Here is an 8,440-nt window from a genome sequence, read left to right as displayed (position 1 = left end):
CTTTCTCCAGTAGCGAGACATATGCATAGTAAACATGGAGACTGTAGCAAGAACGTAAAAGTCTTTGGTCTGGAAAAAATCCATCTGGGTATTAGGGGAGGAAATCTAAACAGGATTCTTCTTCAGCAAGAGAGCAAATGGATTTTTAGATTGGGAACTTTAAGTCCGGATGGGCTCAATGAGAATCAAAATTTTGGAGCCTTTCTTTAAATACACACATCTTTTTCTAATACTTTTTCCTCTTTTTTTCTCCCCTTTTCTCCCTGTCCATGGCCCCCCCCTTCCCCCCCCCCCTTTTCTTTTTTTGATGACAATCATTACCTTTATATAACAGGGGGTTATACATATACACATATATGTATGTGTATATGGAAGGGCGTTTATATGGGAGAATTTACATTTACATTTATATTTATTAACTTATTGATTCATAAATATACGTAAGTGCTTTTTCTGTGCATTATGCACGTATATATACATATTTTTTCTGTATATATATATTTTTTCTATATAGATTTCTTCTACTTATATATTTTCTCTACATATGTTTTTTGCACATCTCTTTTTGTTTTTGTTTCTTTGTTTGTCTTTTTACTGTTTTCTGTTAACCTACTAAGTAGTAGCTTCATACCCCTTATGGGTGATCATCCAATAAATTGATATAGCGTGATACTACATGTAGGAATGATATTAATACAATAAACACTTAAGTTCGATTGGTCTGAAAAACTCAATACCATCCAGGAATGCACATACAGCAAATAAGGATGTTGGTATTATGTTAAAATGTGCAACTTTAGAAGCAACCAATATACTGGATGGGGTGCCTGAAATCAGTGATTCCAGTACTTAATGACAAAGCAGAACTCATGATGTAATTACGAATCACTGGTTATATGACAATTGTATTACCTTCATTCAATTACTGTAGATTTGTCCCCTAGGTACATTTGGTTAGTATATAAAAATATACATGCAAATTTAAATGTGTAATTGAAAGACATGTGTGTATTTATGTATCTATGTGTAAACATGTGTATATATTTACATAGGCATGAGTATAATTAATTGGTTCTGAAAATATACAAACAAATATTCTCTTATTAATTATTAATAACCTTTAGTGTTAAATTTGGGTTTTTCTTATTTTATTTAATTTTATTTTATCTTATCCAACTCTATTTTTCAATCGTTCGCTTTATTTTTATTTTTATAATATATAAAAATTCCTTTCATATATACATATTAAATTTAATTTTTCACATATGTTAGTATATTTATATGTATTCTATGTTTCTGCTACTCTTCTTAGCCATATCACGAATTCTATTATATAATTTTTCTAATCTATGCTCTATTTAGCTGCTTGAACCAGACAGTATACTTACACTTATAGGAATTACTAAACATGGACGGGAGTTTAAACTACATATCCCATAATGCAGCTCGTGTAATCTAAATTAACTCTATTCACATTGTAGCAGACCATATGTCTGTTATGATTGGCTAAAGGAGCTACACCTAACCAGGTAAATAAGATGACCAGCAGATAGAGCTTCATTACCCCTGACGAAGCCGTCCAGGTGAAACGTGCACGTTGGGTAAACGACGTGTGTGGATGTCACCCAAACTGCATCTGCTGCCTTTCTGCACTGACTCAGCGGCAACGACGGGCTGCGCGCTGCCCGTAGCGGTTTCATATACCAGGTACTCGACTGTGACCAGGCATCCCGAGGTCGTCTTGGACTTAGGATATCCTGAAGGGAGGCGCACGGTATTAACAACAGTTCACACACTGCCCGGTAATACGGACTCCGAGACAATGGATTTATGATGAGCCGCACGCTGACAGCAGCAGGGAGTGTTTGCAGATAAGTAAAATTCCTTACTTCAATTGATTTTCTATTAGCAATTATTTGCACTTCAATTTAGGAATTAACTTTCCAACAGTACAAAGTGAATCATTTTAGAGGAATTGGTAAGGTTAATTTCTCACTGTAGATGTGCTGTTTGGGTTACATCCATAGATACAATGCCGTTTTGCAAATAAGATGCAACTTTGTGATAAATGCAAATATAATGCAAACTTGTTTATATTGGACACAACTTTGATATTACCACTATGTTTGTATCTAATGTATCACGCAAATTGTGCTTTTAATTAACTAACCCATATCTTATTGGGAATATCAATCCTGTGTATAATTATTTCTACATGTAAATTATATGGGAAGGAGAAATTTGCTAAACATTGAGTCAATCCTTATACATCTGTGATTGCAGTGAATAAAGGATGTAAACTTGTTTATATTGGACACAACTTTGATATTATTATTATGTTTGTATCTAATACATTACGCAAATTGTACTTCTAGTTAACTAACCCATATCTTATTGGGAATATCAATCCTGTGTATAATTATTTTTATATGTAAATTATATGGGAAGGAGAAATTTGCTAGACATTGAGTTAATCCTTATACATCTGTGATTTGCAGTGAATACACTCATAAAAATATATCTTATTTACAGTATTAATTGAAACATAAATTAATTTTCCTCTATTTTTTCTTTTTTCTTAAATTCGGTGCTCTCTCATCGGCTTGACTCATTTATTGAGACAACGACAGCAGAAGCACATTATTTTCATATTGCACTCACACCCAATAGGACTCTCTCATCCTCAATTCGATGTCATTTGACAAGATTGGGGACAGTAGACATCCTGGTTGTCACTGCATATGAAAGCTGTATTTCTTAGAAATTATTATTTTCAATGGTGTTGTTACAAAAGCAATTCTGTTTCTCTTTCTTTTGAGTGGTTTTTCACAAACTGTGATACAATTTACTGTGATTATAAACAACAAGGTGATATTACGAGTAAAATATTATGTTTGTCACTTATCAAGGTCCTGCAAGTAGTCAGCAATACAGGTATTAAATACTGGCTAGGGACCTCTCCCCTGCACTCTCATCAACTTTGCCCTAGATTGGGCAGGTGAAGTTGACAGCAGATGCAGGTCTTGGGAGTGGTGCATATGCTCCAGTTGGTTCTCTCATTGGAGATTCGATGCTTTTAAAGCAGATCTCTAAAAGCAGAAACCAGGCATTTGGTCACCTGTTCCTCCCTACCTTCCTTCAGACCCCTTTTTTTTTCCCCTTTTCCCTTTCTTTCTAAATTCAGTCACATAATGGGCACATACCATCTATTGACCTTGAAACATTATCACATTATGTACTATGATTAGGTGTATGGTGATGTGTGATTTGTGATATTAAGGGAATATCAAATTACCAACAGGGGATAGTTATATCTATTAACTGGAAACATAACAGATGGAGTTAAACTAGGAGGCCTAGCCAGCTATACCACAAAATATTCATGTAATAAATGTTTTATGTTGTATGTCATTGTGAGTCCGATTTCAATAAAAGTTAAGTTTTAGATTAAGAATAAGAGTGCCCCATAAAAAGGAGTTGTCTTTCCCTCTTGTATATCAGTTGATTTGTTTTCCACAACTCAAGGGAGCACCGCCGGGTGTTTGTTTAATTGATAAGTCAAAATTTTTTTTTCAATAGTCAATGGGTAACATTGAAGAATAAAAAAAGAAAAAAATCTTTTGTATTCCGGTTTTTGTAGTAGATAAATACCGACAGACAGGTAGCTCAGTGCACTGTTTCCCCCACAACAAATCCAGTCTTTATTTAATTTTCACTCAGAGAGAGGGGACCATTTTTCTTCCAACATCCATATTGTGTATGGAAACCCCAAAAAAAGGATATTTGGGGAATAATATCAGTCCAGAATAAATATGTATTAAATTTTTCTTTTCTTTACAGACATATAAAAAGATGCCCCATAGTTGGGGAACAGTATGTATAGAAATATAAAAAAGTAACAAAGGATAAAACACAGTAAAAAAAGTATATATAAATATGCAACATTTTAAGCCACCACGCCTTTTCGATAACCTTACCCCTGGTGAAAGAAAGGCACTCAAGAAATTGAGAGACGATACCTCCATTGTAATAAGACCTGCCGACAAGGGGGGCACCGTGGTAGTCCAAGATTGGACGGACTACGATCTCGAAGTGAGTCGCCAGTTGGCTGACACCAATGTATATCGTAGGGTTATGACTAACCCCATACCTGCGATTAAAAAGACCATCGATCTGAGTTTAAAAAGAGGACTTGAGAGTAATTGGATTGACCAGGATCTTTTTGACTTTTTGAGTATAGAGGAGCCGAAATGCCCCATTATCTATACACTCCCAAAAATTCACAAAACAGTGACTAAACCACCTGGGCGACCAATTATCGCAGCCGAAGGCTCATTGTTACAACCTATAGCCAGGTGGGTTGATTCTATACTTCAGCCACATGTAAGTAACTGTCGCAGTTATATACGCGACACAAGTGATTTTCTTTATCAACTAGGTTTGATTGAGGCCCCTAGGGGCAATTGCCTTTTATGTACCATGGATGTACAATCTTTGTACACGATTATACCACACAGTGATGGACTGGAAGCAATCAAGGAGGTACTTACCGGAAATTCAGCTGGTAATGTACCTACTGAATTTATCTTAGAACTGACCAATCTCGTCTTGAGTCTTAATCATTTCAAATACAAGGATTCGTACTTCTTGCAACTATCGGGCACAGCAATGGGCTCTAATTTGGCGCCCGCATATGCTAATTTGTATATGTCCAACTTTGAGGAGACATATAACTTGCCCATATATGGCTCCAAAATTTCTTTTTACAAACGATTCATCGATGATGTCTTCCTAATCTGGGAGGATACGCAGGAATCCTTTATGGAGATGGTTAGCAATATTAACACACTAAATAGTCCTGTTAAATTCACTTGTGAAAGCTCTCACCATTCGGTTCACTTCCTAGACGTGAAGGTATCCATCCACGATGGAGTATTTGTTACATCCCTATACAGAAAGTTTACTGACAGAAATACCACTTTATTGACTAGTAGTTTCCATCCCCCCTCGTTAAAGAACAATTTACCCATCTCGTAATTTTTACGGGTAATGCGTATCAACAATGATGGAGTAACTAGGGAGAAACAGTTGGTGGAAATGAAACAGAGGTTTAGCGAAAGAGGTTATTCAACCAAAGTGATCAGCAACAGTCTACGTAAAGCCAGGAAGATATTCAGTGATACTGTATCCAAGGTGGCAGCTACTGAAAACCGTATGGTTTTTACCACGAAGTTTGACAACTATGCGCATTTTACGCGTAAAGCATTACGGAAACATTGGCCAATTTTAAAATCTGACCAAGGGTTACCTTTTACACATATGAATCCACCAATGATGGCCTATAAGCGAGGACCTAATTTAAGACAGATGCTGATGAGGCCCACATTGGTACCCGAGACTAAACTGAATTTTCTTCAGATCATGAGCAGTAAACCGGGATGTTTTTCCTGTGGGAAGTGTACTATGTGTAGATCTCTACTTACTGGTTCTACCTTCCCCCACCCACACTCTGGTAGGAATATAAAAATCAGGTACCATTTGCATTGTAAGCTAGACTTTGTGGTCTATATCCTTAAATGCCCCTGTGGATTGTGTTATCTAGAGCTTACCACCCGGTGTTTTAGGGAACGGATGGCGAACCATGGGTTATCTATGAGGACTGCAATCCAAACAGGCATCACTGATAAGCCCGTTGCTCGACACTACCTACAAAGAGGACATCAGGTGGCAAATTTGAAATGTAGGCTAATTGACTGGGTTCCACCATTACGTCATGGTGGGGACCGTACTTTAGCCTTACGCCAAAGGGAGAGCTTCTGGATCGCTCACCTTAACACTGTTTCACCTAAAGGCCTTAATGAGCATTCTGCTATGAATGCCTTTCTTTGAATTATGTCATTACGAGTCACGTATCGTAAAAGGTGTCAATATAGAGTTAGGCTCTGGGACTCTGTGGTTCTATGGAGTTTAGTCTTACCATAATTTTTTAAGCTGTGAACGACACAACACTGAACATAACTGGACTATATCCATTAATGTATATTATATGTCATATATAACATTATAGCATGGATCATACGTTAATCGAATATCTATATGATTAATTACATCGAGGGATACCTTATATGTGACAAATGCATTTTTGGTTGTTTTGGTTAAGTGTTCCGTGTTGTGCCACACTAGTTATGTATTTAGATTTTTGTAATAATGTATTATTTTTTGTATTTATGTCTGTATACAGTGACCACCACGTCCCTTTAATAATAAATAATAAAAAATATATATTTAGGCCGTAGTCTCTAAATAAAGTAATCTTGAGTGTGACTAAATCCTACATGGTTTGTGAGATTGGTTACGCCCCCTTTCTCCACTGTGGCCAACTTTTTGCATCTAGTATTTACTTAAACACGCCATCATGGCTAGATGTACTTGCGGAGTGCTGTCTGTTTATATTAAGCATTGGCCTTTTGCATCCCAGTGGCCTCCGTAGAGATCGATACTGGAGTGCATAGCACTTCCGGCTTCCGGGTCTTGGAACGCATTGCGTTCCACGGACGGCGCGATCGATACTGGGAGCCATTTGAGCTGTGTTTAACAGCTCATCTTACCTACTACTTGGCGGTTACGAGTGTGCACGGGTTGGAAGTTATAAGTGTGTTTGTGGGAGGTCTACCATAGAGTAGGAGAGCAGTATGGGGGTCCCCTTAGAGGGGTGCACCATTCATTTCCTGTGAAGGGGTATATAAGGACATCCCACCAGCTTCTAAGCTGTGTGGCTGTATAGGTTATGAGGACCAGATCACCGTTGGTGAGTACTGTATTATACATCGGGCTATAAGGTATTTGTACCTGGGCATCCAGTGGATCGAGGTTTTAGCTTATTATTTCTTTACAGTGATCATCTTTGTTGTCTAAGCTGCTATATGACTGTGAGTCTTAATAACCACATGTGTAAGTATTACAGCCTGAGTTTACTCACTGGTGGCCTTGCAGACGTGTTGATTCTTTGTCTGTATTTGTGTTTGTTTGTGGACGTGCACATTAGAGATGAGCGCCTGAAATTTTTCGGGTTTTGTGTTTTGGTTTTGGGTTCGGTTCCGCGGCCGTGTTTTGGGTTCGAACGCGTTTTGGCAAAACCTCACCGAATTATTTTTGTCGGATTCGGGTGTGTTTTGGATTCGGGTGTTTTTTTCCAAAAACACTAAAAAACAGCTTAAATCATAGAATTTGGGGGTCATTTTGATCCCAAAGTATTATTAACCTCAAAAACCATAATTTACACTCATTTTCAGTCTATTCTGAATACCTCACACCTCACAATATTATTTTTAGTCCTAAAATTTGCACCGAGGTCGCTGTGTGAGTAAGATAAGCGACCCTAGTGGCCGACACAAACACCGGGCCCATCTAGGAGTGGCACTGCAGTGTCACGCAGGATGTCCCTTCCAAAAAACCCTCCCCAAACAGCACATGACGCAAAGAAAAAAAGAGGCGCAATGAGGTAGCTGTGTGAGTAAGATTAGCGACCCTAGTGGCCGACACAAACACCGGGCCCATCTAGGAGTGGCACTGCAGTGTCACGCAGGATGGCCCTTCCAAAAAACCCTCCCCAAACAGCACATGACGCAAAGAAAAAAAGAGGCGCAATGAGGTAGCTGACTGTGTGAGTAAGATTAGCGACCCTAGTGGCCGACACAAACACCGGGCACATCTAGGAGTGGCACTGCAGTGTCACGCAGGATGTCCCTTCCAAAAAACCCTCCCCAAACAGCACATGACGCAAAGAAAAAAAGAGGCGCAATGAGGTAGCTGTGTGAGTAAGATTAGCGACCCTAGTGGCCGACACAAACACCGGGCCCATCTAGGAGTGGCACTGCAGTGTCACGCAGGATGTCCCTTCCAAAAAACCCTCCCCAATCAGCACATGATGCAAAGAAAAAGAAAAGAAAAAAGAGGTGCAAGATGGAATTATCCTTGGGCCCTCCCACCCACCCTTATGTTGTATAAACAAAACAGGACATGCACACTTTAACCAACCCATCATTTCAGTGACAGGGTCTGCCACACGACTGTGACTGATATGACGGGTTGGTTTGGACCCCCCCCAAAAAAGAAGCAATTAATCTCTCCTTGCACAAACTGGCTCTACAGAGGCAAGATGTCCACCTCATCTTCACCCTCCGATATATCACCGTGTACATCCCCCTCCTCACAGATTATCAATTCGTCCCCACTGGAATCCACCATCTCAGCTCCCTGTGTACTTTGTGGAGGCAATTGCTGCTGGTCAATGTCTCCGCGGAGGAATTGATTATAATTCATTTTAATGAACATCATCTTCTCCACATTTTCTGGATGTAACCTCGTACGCCGATTGCTGACAAGGTGAGCGGCGGCACTAAACACTCTTTCGGAGTACACACTTGTGGGAGGGCAACTT

The sequence above is a fragment of the Pseudophryne corroboree genome, chromosome 5, assembly GCF_028390025.1.
Source record: "Pseudophryne corroboree isolate aPseCor3 chromosome 5, aPseCor3.hap2, whole genome shotgun sequence".
Lineage (NCBI taxonomy): Eukaryota > Metazoa > Chordata > Amphibia > Anura > Myobatrachidae > Pseudophryne > Pseudophryne corroboree.
This window is presented reverse-complemented; position numbering follows the sequence as displayed.